The sequence below is a fragment of the Artemia sp. Qi Xiang Cuo genome, chromosome 9, assembly GCF_049724085.1.
Source record: "Artemia sp. Qi Xiang Cuo chromosome 9, ASM4972408v1, whole genome shotgun sequence".
NCBI lineage: Eukaryota > Metazoa > Arthropoda > Branchiopoda > Anostraca > Artemiidae > Artemia > Artemia sp. Qi Xiang Cuo.
In genome coordinates, this window is record NC_142802.1 from 11322084 (window position 1) to 11337570 (window position 15487).

Here is a 15487-nt window from a genome sequence, read left to right on the forward strand (position 1 = left end):
TATAATCTGTACTATTTTAAATGCACTTTCTTCGAGAATGCACCACTCCAATTCGGTCGGTCCAGGAAATTTTACTATAAAAACTTTCTACTTTTAGGTGCATCACAAATGGTTCCAAATGACTCTACTTCCCCCCCCCTCAAAAAAAAGAAAATTAGAAACAAATAAAGTATTATCCAATTTATTAGAAATAATTTTATAGGCATTGATTTCCATAAGTTATCAGAAAACAATATCTAGCTTCTAGCAACATTATAACTATATCTAGCAACACTCCATGTTGCTAGGGCAACGTGAAGTAATTCAACGGCTTTCAGTTGTACTTTCCAGCAAAAATACTGAGGCAGAAACACTTTGATTTGTTCCTTCGGCATCGACTGAAAGGCATAGTTGTCAACCCCTCAAAACTTCAAAAACGTATTTATGATCGTTACATAAGCATTCGTATCAACACAAATTTTCTTGTCCTAAAATGTATCAGAATCGAATAAAACAAATTTAACTTTGACTTTATTAAACATAACAAACAAAAACATAATCCATTTATAAATATAAATCACATCGCTAGGGAAAAAAATTAATTTTAGCTAACGCTAAGGATACCTACAAACACACTCATAGAAATATCCTACGCTAAAAAATCAATTAAAAAAACAAACACTCACCTTCTCCCACACACACCCAGGACAAAAACCACCATCAAATACAACTCCAGCAACCCCACCCCTTCCACCCACTCTTTCCTCCAGCCCTAAAACCCACTCTCATTCTCCCCAAACAAAAACTAACTAAAACATGTATGTAATCCCTTTCCTTTGAAGAGCAATAAGCTTTACGATTCTTGGTTACAAGTCACTCTTCGTCATTGAGGAGAAACCTATAAACAAAGACAATGCAAAGACTGCTGCCAACTGGCTGTAAAGCTTAATTTCTTGATTGACGTCTCCCTGGCTTTGGGTAATCTCCTACCAAATTTCAAGTTGATACGGATACTTTAGTGCGAAACGTATATGAAACACAGCTAGTGGACACCTTGAAAATTTATCCGCTCTGTTCCTTTGACCGGAAATTACCTACCCCATGAGTTTCACGTAGATTTGACTGAATATTATCATTTTCATGTTCCTATTGTCCAGGTTATTTGCCTCGTCGATTTTAGGGGGATCGGAAAAAATTCGGGGTACTTTTCTACTGAACATTTGATAAAAGGATTGCGAAAAGTTGAGGGTGGAAGGGACAGAACGGCGGTGGAAGACCTGTCGTCTATTTTGGATCTCGAACTATATGCGGGAGAGACTTAGCGTGATTCAAGTTCGAAAAACCTAGCGTGATTACATGTCGATCTTTCTGCTAAAACATTAGATATGGTTGGGGTCAAGGGACGGAAGAGGGACCGGGAGCTCACTTGATGCCTCCAGTAATATAAAGGATTTTCCAACAGCATGGCCTTGCTTGATTAAGCTTCAAACAAGGCACATCATGCCTGCCTTCTGCAAAAAAAAAAGTTTGGAAGAGGATGGGGGGGGGGCGTAAAGTGGGATCAGGGTCCCAGTTTGTCCTTCCGTATAAAACTAACGGAAAATAAGTTTATTATTTCGGTTCAAGAAAGGTGCACTATGTCTACTTTTTTTTACTAAAAATTTAGCAGTAGGACATGCTGGAGGGGAGCATGTGCTGGAGAGGCAATGACCCACTTTGGTTCTGAAGTTATTGAGATTGCTATTTTTGTGAAATTCCGCTTCATATAACGTGTAACACCTGTTAAAAAGTTAATAGCATGAATGGCATAGAAGGGGGAGGGGGGTATATGTGCAACTAGCCCACTTTGGCTCTTCAATTATTCAAACTCAAAATCTTTGCGTGATTCAGGTTCAAAAAGGTGCACACAAAGAAGTTGTCAGTCTCAAGAAATTTCCAAAACAGGCATCTCATGGGAAACATTTTGTAAATAAAACAATGCAATACACATTTTTCAACTCTTCAGGAAGTACTTGAAAATGCTTTTTCACTATTAAAAAGAAAATTGTAACTCTAGTTCAAAATTGACTTTCTTGCGATGGGAACTTTCTAATATCCCTTGCAAGAAAGGGAAACCCCCCATTCATCTAGCAATACGAAAATTACCAAGTTTTAGGATGCATATGTGATACCATTGTCCTACCTCAGTCTCAAACAATAAATGAATTCACAAACTCAATAGAATCACAAACAGATGTGGCTCATAAAATCAGATGGCAGCACTTTCAGACCCTGTGAGAATGCTCTTCTTGGATATCAAAATTTTCTTATTATTTTTCCTAAGAAAATACTTGGGCAATGGAACAAAGGGGTCGTCAATGAACTTCAGCACTTTTAGACTTCAATCTACAGTATTTTGAATTTCAAACTCCCAGCTACTTGCTTCCTTAAACAGATCTTTCGATTCAGAAGCAGAAACATGGCTTGAAGAAACGAAAGCTTGGCAAATCAACTTCAGATAGTGTCCTCTGAAATAGACTACAAGAGTCCCCTTCAGCTCTCACACTGTGAGCTCTGGCTCAAGTGCAACCAAAAGCCGTCTTTTTCGGGCGCAGGCAAGAATTACATGTAGCTTGCAAACATATAACATCATATTCAACAATTCAGCCGGATATAGAAACTTTCCGTTAAAAACTCCAGAGGCTAGGCCCTTACCCCTTTCTCTGAACAAGATTAAATTAGCAGAATTAAAACAAACAACAAAACAGAGGACACAACCAAATTTCGTACATTAGGTTCCTTTTGGCCCAAGGACTTACGTCAACAAATTTCTGAATCAGAATAATAGGGGATAAAAAAAACATTAGGTCCATTTTCCGGCCACCTTACGCTCTTTCTGCTGTCCCAACAAAACACATGGTCTCCATGGCCTAGAAAACTATCCCTGAAAGTTTAAAGCCAATTTGATATCCAAGATTCCAAGATCATATTTACCCGAATTTTCAAACAGTTCGTGGCAACGAGCAAAAAGTAAGGACTGACTCGGCTCAATAGTAACCGAAACTAAAAAACGGAATATCCATCAAAAGTTATAAGCCTGAGAAAATTTGCCTGATTTTTGAAATAGGGGGAAAACACCCTTACAAATTAAAGAAATCTGAATGAAAATCACAGAATCAGATTCAGCGTACTAGAGAACCCTCCTGTAGAAGTTTCAAGCTCATGCCTGAAAAAATGTTGAATGTTGCAATTTTTGCCAGAAGACAGATCACGGATGCGTATTTATTTGTTTTCTTGTTGTTGTTTTTTTCCAGGGGTGATTTTATCGAAATAACGGTCCTAGAATATCGGGAGAGCTTGCACTTGAACGTAAATTAAAAGTTTTAGTGTCCTTTTTAAGTGACCAAAAAGATTGGAGGGCAACTGGGCCCCCTTTCACGCCCATTTTTTCCCCAAAATTATCTGATCAAAATTTTACCAGAACAGCCTATTTCAAAATGTTCAGTTAAAAGAGAGTGTCTCTCAAGAAGGCGCTTTGAATAGAAGAAAAAGTTCAATAGCTCGTAACTTTTCAATGTCCCCTCCCCCTCCTTAACGCCTCGCTCTTTACGCTGAAGTTTGTATTGTTTTACAAGTAGAATTGGGACAAAGAGTCAAACTTTAGCGTAAAGAGTGGTGCGTTGAGGAGGGGAAAACCCCTTTCATATAGGGAATAATATCTGTTCGTTTTAAATTTCAATGTCGCTCCTTACTTTCAGTTAAAAAAAATTGTTTTTTTTTATTTAATCTACTATAAAAACCTTTATATGGTTAATGGGGGAGGTAGAGGTTACACGGTTACGGTGTCAAGGTAGCAAAAAAGGGCATGGGAGGGGCGGATTGCCTTCCGCCCCTCCCATAATTTGCACTTTACTGAAAAAACATAATTCGCACTTTACTGAAAAAAATATAAATGTTTTTGCTTTTATAACTTTAATAAATCCAATAATCTTAACATTTTGATTACTAAATATTAGTATATGTATATTTAACTGACAATGCACATTCATTTGTATTATTTTAAGTAAAGTGTAAATTATGTTCTGGCCTTGGGAAGGCATAGGGGTTTTGAGCCCAACTTATGTTAATTTCTGCTCGTTTTGAGCTTGGCTCGGTTATTTATTATAATTTCTGTTCGTTTTGGGTTTCATTTATTTATCGATGCTGATTTGTGGTAGTTTCACGCTGGGTGGATTATTTGATTTTATTTTTGCTTATTTTTTGTTTAATGGAGTTCTTTACTTTTCTTTGAAAGACTTATTTTGTGAAAAAGTTTTTTTAATTAATTTCTGTTCGTTTTATATTGACATAGTCTTTTCAGGGAAAAAGAAAATAATACTTAAAATCTTTTTGTTTTTTTTAATAATTTTCAGCAATTTTTAACAACATGCACCCTTTTAAAAATCTGGACACAAACAGTAGTATTTAATTTAGTTTCATACCTCCTCTAGTTGACCTGAAATGGAAAACTTGATACCATTCACAGGAAAATCTGTTTACTTTTTTTGATTGCTTGGATACACTTGTGCTATTGGGATTTGGTTAAATTTTAAGATCAAAAGCTTCCCGAACGGTTTGACCACAATACACTTAATCATTTCCGGAACACGGTTTAATTGCTTTGTTAGGAGTTAGCATTAAACACAGTACAACTAGGTTTAAAATTAAGGAAACATTGAGTTTTTAAACATAAAGTCAAATGGGATGATGGGCGTGGGAGGGGGATTAGTTTCCCTTGAATCCTTTTTGACTATTAGAGAGGGCATCAGCCCTTTTTATTTTCAACTTAATGAGCCCTGTTCAAAGTTCCTACGACAACTCCTTCGATACGAAGTGCCCTGGTCTAAACAACAACAACAACAAAAAAATAATACATTATACCCACATCGATCTTTACTATAAAAATGTCAAGCCTTCTCCTAACTTTCAACTATTAAAAAGGGCACAACGCCGTTCTATTTCAAATCGAATGAGCGCTTTTTGAGTTTCTGCGACAACGCTTTCTATAAACACCTTATATGCCCCCAAAGCATAAATTACAACCTTTTCCCTAAGGGCTGTGAGGGTGGTTGTCATCTCTAAGCCCTAATTTCTAGAACTTTCAACTATGTTAAACAAAATGGCTATCAAACAATCGTTTAAACGATTGTTTGTCTGAAATTCTTCTTAAAACCATAGGCGGGCGTGCCTTGTTTGCCTCTCATTACAGGCAATCTAATGGTCTTATGTCAATTTTAAATTCTTGGTCAGCATGCCTGAGACTCTAGGCAGGCATGCCTTTCCAAAAACTAACAAACAAGAATGTGTCCAATTAGAGAGTCATGCATACTCCCGCCATTTACCCGTGCCACAGCCATTTAAACATTTGCCTCTCAAATACTTGGACTATCTGTCTTGGCTTTTCTCTGTCTACAATTGGCCATGTCTTGATGCAACCTACGCAACCTACTGGAAAATACTTGATAACTTTAATTCAAAATCAACGGACTCGGTCCGTTGATTGGATGTGTCTGGGAAATGGTGGGCGTGAGAGGGGAGTTAGTCGCTCTCCCATAACTTTCAACTATTGAAAAAGGCACTAGCCCTTTCAATTTCCAATAAAATGAGCCCTTTTGAAGTTTCTACAACAACGCTTTCAATAAAAACCTTATATACCCCCAGGGCATAACTTACAACCCTTACCCTGAGGGCGGGGGGGGAGGGTGTCATCCTCAAAGACCTAATTTCCAGAACTTTCTGCTACGTTGAACAAAATGGTTATCTGAAAATTTTCATTAGATGTGTTGGGGGGTATGTTGGGCATGAAAGGGGGGTTAGTTACCCTCGAATCACTTTCAACTATTAAAAAGGGCACTAGCCCTCTCAATTTCCAATTGAATGAGCCCCTTTTGAAGTTTTTACGAAAATTCTATCTATAAAAACCTTATATGCCCCCAGGGCATAATTACAACCTTTGCCCTGGGGGCTCTGGAGGGCTTGTCATCCCTAAATACATAATTTCCAGAACTTTTAACTACGTTGAACAAAATGGCTATCTCTAAACTTTGATTGAATATGTTTGTGGAACCGGTGGGCATGAGAGGGGGGTTAATTACTCTCCACTCACTTTCGACTATTAAAAAGGGCAATTTTAATTTACAATCAAATGAGCCCTTTTTGAAATTTCTACAACAAATTTCTATATAAACCTTATATGCTTACCATTGCACTAAGGGCTCTGATGGGGTTATCATCCTAAAAGACCTAATTTCCTGAACTTTCGACTACGTTGAACAAAATAGATATCTCAAAATTTTGATTGGATGTGTTGGGGAAATGGTGGGCGTGAGAGGGGGACCAGTTGCCCTTCAATCACTTTTGACTATTTAAAGGGCACTAGCCCTTTGAATTTCTAATTGAATAAGCCCTTTTTGAAGTTTCTACGACATCGATTTCTATAAAAACCTTGCATACCCCCAGGGCGTATCTTACGACCCTTGCCCGGAGGACTGTGGGGGTGGAGGTGCTGTCATCCAAAATTTTCAACTACGTTGAATAAAATGGGTATCAAAAAATTTCGATTGTTTGGGGAAAAGGTGGGCATGAGAGGGGGGTTAGTTGCCCTCAAATCACTTTTGAGACTATTAAAAAGGGCACTAGCCCTTTGAATTTCCAATCGAATGAGCCCTTCTTCAAGTTTGTACGACAAAGATTTCAATAAAAACTTATATGCCTCCAGGGCATAATTTATAACCCATGCCCTGAAGACTGTGGGGGGAGTGTTCTAATCAAAGGTATAATTTCCTAAACTTTAAACTGCGTGGAAAAAAGGCTATCTCAAAATTTTGATTGGATGTTTTTGGAGAAATGGTGGGCGTGAAAGGGGTTTTAGTTGTCTTTCAATCACTATCGACTATTAAAAAGTGCACTAGCCATTTCAATTTGCAATCGATTGAACCCTTTTTGAAGTTTCTACGACAACGCGTTCTACATAAACCTTAAATACCCCAAGGGCATAACTTACAACCCTTGCTTTGAGGGCTGTGGGGGGGGGGGGTTGTCATCCTCAAAGACCTAATTTTCTGAACTTTAAACTACGTCGAACAAAATGGCTATCTAAAAATTTCGATTGGGTGTGTTTGGGGAAAAGGTGGGCGTGAGAGGCCCTTCAATCACTTTCGACTATTAAAAAGGGAACTATCCCTTTGAATTTCCAATAGAATGAGGCTTTATTGAAGTTTCCACGAAAACACTTACTATAAAAATCTTATAAGCCGCCAGAGTATAACTTTCAACCCTTGCCCTTAAGGCTGTGGGGGAGTGTTCTCCTCAAAAATCTAATTTATATCTGGAAATCAAATACACTGAACAAAATGGCTAATTCAAAATTTTGATTGGATGTGTTTGGGGAAATGGTGGGCGTAGAAGGGGTGTTAGTTGCCTTCCAATTTCCAATTGATTTCCACTCCGATTTCCAATTGAATGAGCCCATTTCGAAGTTTCTACGACAACTTCTTCTATAGGAAGTTCCCTGGTCTAAAAAAAAAAATAAATAATACATTGTGCCAATATCGTTCTTATATGCCCCCAGGGCATAACTTCCAACCCTTGCCCTTAGAGTTGTGGGGGAATGACCTCCTCAAAAACATATTTTCTATCTAGAAATCAACTACGCTGAACAAAATGGCTCTCTTAAAATTTTGATTGGATATGGTTCGGGAAATGGTGGGCGTGGAAGGGGTGTTTGTTGCCTTCCAATCACTTTCGACTATTAAAAAGGGCACAAGCCACTCCAATTTCCAATTGAATGAGCCCTTTTCGAAGTTCCTACGACAACTCCTTCGATACGATGTGCCCTGGTCTAAAGGAAAAAAAATAATAACCAATACATTGTACCAACACCGTTGTTATATGCCCCCATGGCATAACTTAAAACCCTTTCCCTGAGGGTTGTGGGGGCGTGACCTCCTCGAAAACATAATTTCCATCTGGAAATCAACTACGCTGAACAAAATCGCTATCACAAAATTGTTATTGGATGTGTTTCGGTAATTGATGCGCGTGAATGGTGTGCCACTTCCCCACACATCACTTTATTAGTATAAAATGGGCACAAGCCACTCCGATATTCGATTGAAAGAGCCCTTTTCTAAGTTTATATGACAACTAATTGGATACGAAGTACCCTGCTCTAAAGGAAAAAATAATAACTACTACCTTGTGCCAACATCGTTCTTATATGCCCCCAGGGCATAACTTAAAAGCCTTGCTATGAGGGTTGTGGGGGAGTGACCTCCACAAAAATTTGTTTTCTGTCTGTAAATTAACTACGCTGAACAAAATGGCTATCTCAAAATTTTGATTGGATGTGTTTGGGGGAATGAGGGGCGTGATGGGACGGGGGGAGGGGACTAGTGGCCCTCCAATCACTTTCAACTATTAAAAAGGGCACTAGCCGCTCCAATTTCCAATCGAATGAACCCTTTTCGGAGTTTCTACGACAATTCCTTCGATACGAAATGCCCTGGTCTAAGACCAAGAAATAAACAATACATTATGCTCACATCGTTCTTTACTTAGGCAGCGCTATTGCGCTGCCTATGATAATAATAAAGAAGGTAAATAAAAAACTTAATAAACATAAGTCATTAAGGCATTCAGAAATTTCTTAGGATTCTTCTGAAAGTATTAAACGAGTGACATTTTTGAGCTGACTCAGGAAGGTAGTCCTGGAAGTGTGTGAAAAAAAGGGCCTAACCCGAAACAAATTGCAAGAGAAATTATTATTTGACTACCCGACTCGGAAAAATACGCTGATTCCAAATCTGAAAACTTTGCTCATCTAGCTGTTTCACCAATAAGTTTTTTTTAGGTTGAGTTTGATTTTGAGGGGGTGAAATTCGTGTTTCCATAAATAGGCGTACAGCAACAAAACTGATGTCCAAAAGAGGGTAATGTATCACGATGACTAAGAAAATCCCTTTTATTTAAACTTAAAACTTAGATTTTTTGCGATTGAGGTAGTTTAGGGCACGCTCGACGAGGGATATTAAGAATGCTCTTTTAACTTGTGGGGGGTGGTTTGATTTAAAATGCCACAAGTTACCCCCCACAAGTTAAAAGACTAGTCGTAGTATCCCTCGTCGATCGTGCCCTAAATATTTGTTCTGATTCCCACACCACAGCAGAATTAAACTTTATCAAGGACATACTTTTTGGAAATGGGTATCCTATTTCATTTATTAATAGTGTAATTAACTGTAGACTGAAAAGACATTCCCGTAAAATTAATCGTAGTTTACCATGTGAGATTTTTGACAAGCCCTTAAACATAATTTACCTCCTCTACATCCCAAAAACACTACAAATCTTAAAAAAGTTTGCACAAAAAATAATCTGTATGTTGTATTCACAAATAATTTTAAAATCATAAATTTTCTAAATTCCGGTAAAGATAAAACCCCGGTTACTCGCCAAAGAGGGTTCTGTCAAATACCATGCGATTATGGCAAATATTATGTAGGTAGAACACACCAGAATTTAGAAAAGCACAGACTACAGCATAAAGGTGATATAGTCAAAGCTCTAAATTCTAGTATTTCCACTGTTTCATTTGATTCTGCGTTAGGCAGCCATAATTTTGAAAATCCTAGCCACAATATACTTTTTGATGAATCTGCCCTTATTAGCAATGACCTAGGCATAAAGCAGATAGTCCGAGAATCAATTGAAATCAGACTTAATATTAATAATGATATTTCCTTAAACAGAGACTTGGGGGGATATACACTAAATGCCCTATACACAAATTCAATTAAAAATGATCTTACAAAATATCTTTAAAAACCAATAGACATTAACACAGAACCTGTCACAAAAAAGACCTTTGAGGTTAGTGCCAAAAAGGCTGGATTAGCAATAAGAACGTGTTTTTAAATTATTTTTCTTTCATCTCATTGAATCGCCTTGTTTTAACCTACTTTTTATCAGTCCTGGTTGAACTTTGCTAAAGTAAGGATGCTAGGACTGCTTAAAAAAAAAAAAAAAATTAGTTTTATTGGTCGCATGTTGTTGTGAGTCTTTTTTCTTTTATATATTTTTGTCTTGCTGAGGACGGCCCTTGGACATAGGGCCAAAATATTCTTTCAAATTATATCCACTGTCTTGCAAAAAGATTTCCCTATTGTTCTTCGTGATTTTGTTGTTTATTATGGAAAGGCAGTGTGATCTTCGTCACTATTTTTATCACCTTTATTTGAACATAAAACTAAAAATTAGGTTTTTGAGGTTGAGGTTGATTTTTAGGAGGTGAAATTCGTGTTTTCATATAAAGACGTACAACATCAAAATTGATGTCTAGAATACTAGATCACGGTGATTATGAAAATCGCCTTTATTTGAACGTAAAACTGAAACTTTCATCTAAATACTGCATCAGCTTCATAATCCTTTCGCGACCAACGGGACCTCACAGTCCCAGCATGTAAAAATCCTTCGGATGCTTCTAAATCGATTCCTACAGTGATAAAACAGCTGGAAACTATCAATCCACACGTATTTGTAAATTTTCAGAAGAGGAGGTATGTTATCCGCAGATCCGAAAAATTATGTGAGGGTCTGTCGTTAGATCAGATCATTGAGCAGGGCCTCATGCGCTCGTTAAAAACTAACGTTGGTCTTACAAGGGAAAGCAGCATGAATGAGTTGCAGAGGCTGACTTGGTTACTCTCAGCACCAACTTGTAGTGCAATTAATTCGTCGATGCAAACTATTGCTAACGTCCAATACGAGACGAGCGAACAGCACAAAGAAGTTAGAGAGTCGAGTATTGACCGCGACAATCATGACACTATTAAGCTCCTTTGCTTTATTGCTGAGAATAACCTTTTCGCAGAAGACCGGAGCTTGCAGAAGTTTACTTCTGGAGTTATAGCTGATGAAAAATTCAATGTCGAGACAGCTAGATCCGTCAGACATGAAATCATGGATAGCAGGACAGAAGAAAACGTCTACCGTGACATATTTAAGAGAAGTCTGTGGCCGTAACACTTGCCAATAAAGCTGCACCAGTTATTAACGGACAGTCAGTTGCCGTTGTTATAGCATTGATGTTTCAGCGGCTGGTGACAATTGCTGGCAATAGCGACGATGATTTGGAGTCATACTTTAAGTATTTAATTATGTTCGCTGGCTCCGTCTCTTTTTGAAGCAAACGGACTTCCACGATTCGCCGACAAGCCTGCCCTCGACGATAAAGCATATAGTTCTTGGTGGTGGGGCACCGCTTCAGCGAATCCTTTGGGAAAAAACCTCGGTGGTTTTCGACGGATAGGACCAAGCACCTTCAATCGAAGACATCGCCCATTTGAGACGGAAAGGGAGGCGATCTTAACCGCAGATAAATTTTAGGAGGAATATAGTCTGAAAGAAGTGTTCCTAAGCAACTTCAAGAATAAGCAAGCAAACATAGCCATGACCCGTGAGTACCCGACCAAAGCTGGGTGTCAGATATATCAAGCAGAAGGTGACGCTTATCTTCTCATTGTTCTAACTGCAGTTCGATCTTCTTCTTATATGCCTACTGTCATGGTTGGAGACGACAGAGATCTGCTTATATTCCTGTGTTATCACGCACAGACAGGTAGCCAAGCGATCTAATTTTGTTCTGAGCCTCGAGCTGGAATCTTAAAAATAGAATTTGGGATATAAACGCAACGAAACTTAAATTTGGATCTAGTATATGCAGCCCAATCCTGAATGTCCACGCCTTTCTTGGGTGCGATTCAACTTCTCGTGTCAATGGCACTAGGAAGTCAGCAGGACTACAGCTTCTGATAAAAAAACAACGAGCAACTTCAAGAATAAGCGAGCAATCCTAGCCATGACCAGTAAGTGCCTGGCCAAAGCTGGGTGTCAGGTATACCAAGCAGAAGGTGACGCTGATCTTCTTATTGTATTAACTGCAGTTCGATCTGCTTCTTTTATGCGTAGTGTTCTGATTGGAGACGACAGAGATCTGCTTATACTCCTGTTTTATCACGCAGAGAATGGTAGCAAGCGATCTACTTCTACTCTGAGCCTCGAGCTGCAATCTTAAAAATAGAACTTGTGATACAAACGCAACGAAACTCAAACTTAGATCTCGTATATGCAACCCAATCCTGAATGTCCACGCCTTTCTTGGGTGCGATTCAACTTCTCGTGTCTATGGCATTGGGAAGTCAGCAGGACTACAGCTTCTAATAAAAAAAACAACGAGCAACTTCAAGAATCCGCTGAAGTTTTAATGGACCCACTATTCACAAAGCACGACTTTTCAGCAGCTGGGGAGAGAGCAATGTTGCTTTTGTATAAGTGTCCAGGCTCAATTTCAACACCTCAATCAGTTGCGTCTTCTCAAATTCATAGAGAAAGTTACAAAATCAGTTTCGTATGTTGAGTTTAAAGTTCTCCTTTCCACCAGTGATGTTTGCAGCTTTCATTCATTTCGAGTTTATTTGCAAGTTAAATTATTCAAAACCCGGGGATGTAATCTCAACCCTGCCAGGATTGGTTGGGTAGTTCAGAATAGATTATATCTCCCTGTTTTTGGTGAACTCCCCGCTGCCCCCAACTCTCTCTTTGCAGTTTTTGACCGTAACTGCAAAACCGACTGGTCGAATATGCGATGCACCTGCAAAAGATACGACATGAAATGAACTTGGGCCTGTGGACTTTGGAAGGGAACAAGTTGTGCTAACTGTGTTACAACTCAGTTTCTAGGAGTTGATGATCTTGAAGATAAGAAAGATCTATGAATTGATATTTCGTTTTTTGTCACATGTATATATTATACAACTGAAAAACTCAAGAATTTTTTAATAGTTACTATCACCATCGAAATGGGTGATAATTGTCATTCTACATTTTAAGACCGGTTTAACACTCAGCGTGGTTTAACACTGATGGAATATATGAATGAAAGTTTTAATTTTACGTCCAAATAAAGGTAATTTTCATGATCACCGTGATCTAGTAACCTTATCTAGACATCAATTTTGTTGTTGTACGCCTTTATATGGAAACAGGAATTTCACCTCCTAAAAATCAACCTCAACCTCAAAAAAACCTAATTTTTAGTTTTACGTTCAAATAAAGGTGATTTTCATAATCACCGTGCTTCAATACCCCATTCTAGGCATCAATTTGGTTGCTGTGCACCTTTACAGGAAACACAAGTTTCGCTTCTTTAGAATCAACCTCAACCTCCAAAAAACAAAGTTTTAATTTTACATTCAAATATAAGTAATTTTCATAACCACCGTGATCTAATACCCGATTCTAGACATCAATTTCGTTGCTGTACGCTTTTACATGAAAGCACAAATTTCACTTCCTTAGAATCAACTTCAACCTCCAAAAACCAAAGTTTTAATTTTGCATTCAAATCAAAGTGATTTTCATAATCACCGTGATCTAGTACCCTATCCTAGACATCAATTTTGCTGTTGTGCGACTATATATGGAAACACCAATTTCACATCCTAAAACTCAACCCCAACCTCAAAAAACCTAATTTTTTGTTTTACGGTCATATAAAGGTGATTTTCATAATGACCGTGATCTAATACCCCATTCTAGACATCAATTTTGTTTCCGCACGCCTTTACATGGAAGCACAAATTTCGCTTCCTTAGAATCAACCTCAACTCCAAAAACCAAAGTTTTACATTCAAATATAAGTGATTTTCATAATCACCGTGATCTAGTACCCTGTTCTGGACATCTGGACATCAATTTTGCTGTTGTACGTCTATATACGGAAACATGAATTTCACCCCCTCAAAATCAACCTCAACCTAAAAAAACATATTTGTTTTCAGCATTCTTTCCAAAGTTTCCAAATTTTGCATATTTGGAATTAGCGCATTTTTCTGAGTCGAGTAGGCAAAGAATTATTTCTCTTGCAATTTGTTTCAGGTCAAACCTTTCCCTATAATAAGCGGTTAATGGATTAAACCTCATCGATGTAGTAAATAGAATATCAATATTCCTTGGATTAAAAAGATGACGCGTAGACTAATCAGTGACGAAAAATGGAGAAGTTTTTAGGGCTGCGTGAACATCCCCATGAAGTAATTAGCCAGAATTCCTACACAATTTTGGAATTTTGTCTTACTCTTTTTGCCGAATCAATTGAATGTTAAGGGTAATTGTCCAGGATAGATGTTCCCCGGGATTGAATTGTCTAGAGGATCTTTCCGTAGGAAGGGGGTATTTTCTGTGGAGATTGAGCCCGAAGTCAGGACATTATTTAAGAAACGATCAGAAATTAAATAGAAAAACAGTTTTTTTTCAACTGTAAGTATGGAATAACGTTAAGACGTAAAACGAACAGAAATTCTTACGTATATGAGGTGGCTGCCCCCTCCTCAGTACCTCACTCCTTACGCTAAAGTTTGAATTTTTTCCCAATTTTTCAATAACGATCCCTGAAATTCAAGGTTCGTTTAATTACAAAATAAGAAGCTTTTTTTAAAGTATAAAGAAACTTTTGCGTAAAGAGCAGGATACTGAAGAGGGTACAGCTCCCCTCATGTACATAAAAATTTCTGTTCGTTTTAGGTTGTGATGTTGCTCCTTACTTTCAGTTGGAAAAATATAGTTTTTTTTTACTTAATCAAACAGTTCGTGGTAACGAACTGTAAGTAAGGAGCGACCCGGCTCAATGGTAACCGAAACTCTAGAAAACGGTATTGGTATTTTGATACCAATAGATATATCAAAAGAATCAGATTTCAATGCTGATTTCAAATATATAACTTTCATCAAGTTTAGTGCTACCCATCAAAAGTTACGCGCCTGAGAAAATTTGGCTGATTTTCGAAAAAAGGGGGAAAAACCCCCTAAAAGTTATAGAACCTTAATGAAAATCACACCATCATGTTCAGCGTATCAAAGAACCCTACTGTAGAGGTTTCAAGCTCCTATCTACAAAAATGTGGAATTTTCCATTTTTTGCCGTAATAAAGATCACGGATGCGTGTGTTTATTTTTGTTTGTTTTTTTGAATTCTTATTTTTTTCAGGGGTGATCGTATCGACCCAGTGGTCCTAGAATATCTTGAGAAGGCTCATTGGAACATAAATTAAAAGTTCTAGTGCCCCTTTTAAGTGACCAAAATAAATGGAGGGCTACTAGGCCCCCTCCCACGCTCATTTTTTTCCCAAAGTCACCCGATCAAAATTTTGAGATAGCCATTTTGTTCAGCATGGTCGAAAATATGATAAAAATGTCTTTTAGGATGACTTGATCCCCCAAAGTCCCCAGGGGGAGGGCTGAAAGTTATGAACTTTACTCAATGTTAACATATAGTATTGGTTATTGGGAAGTATACAAACTTTTTCAGAGGAGATTTTTTCTGGTAGGTGGGGGAAGGAGAGGGTCAGGGGCTATATGGAAGGATCTTTCCATGAAGGAAGTTTTCATGGGGGAAGGGAAATTGCCATGAAGGGGGCGCCGGACTTGCCAG

The 15487-nt window shown here is 38.0% G+C and overlaps 1 protein-coding gene across 2 annotated transcripts in view; it reads right to left on the reverse strand.

The window, feature by feature from the left end:
• Nucleotides 1–15487, reverse strand: part of LOC148948302 (beta-hexosaminidase subunit alpha-like) — a 376037-nt gene that overhangs the window by 311784 nt on the left and 48766 nt on the right. The gene's annotated exons all lie outside the window — the stretch shown is intronic.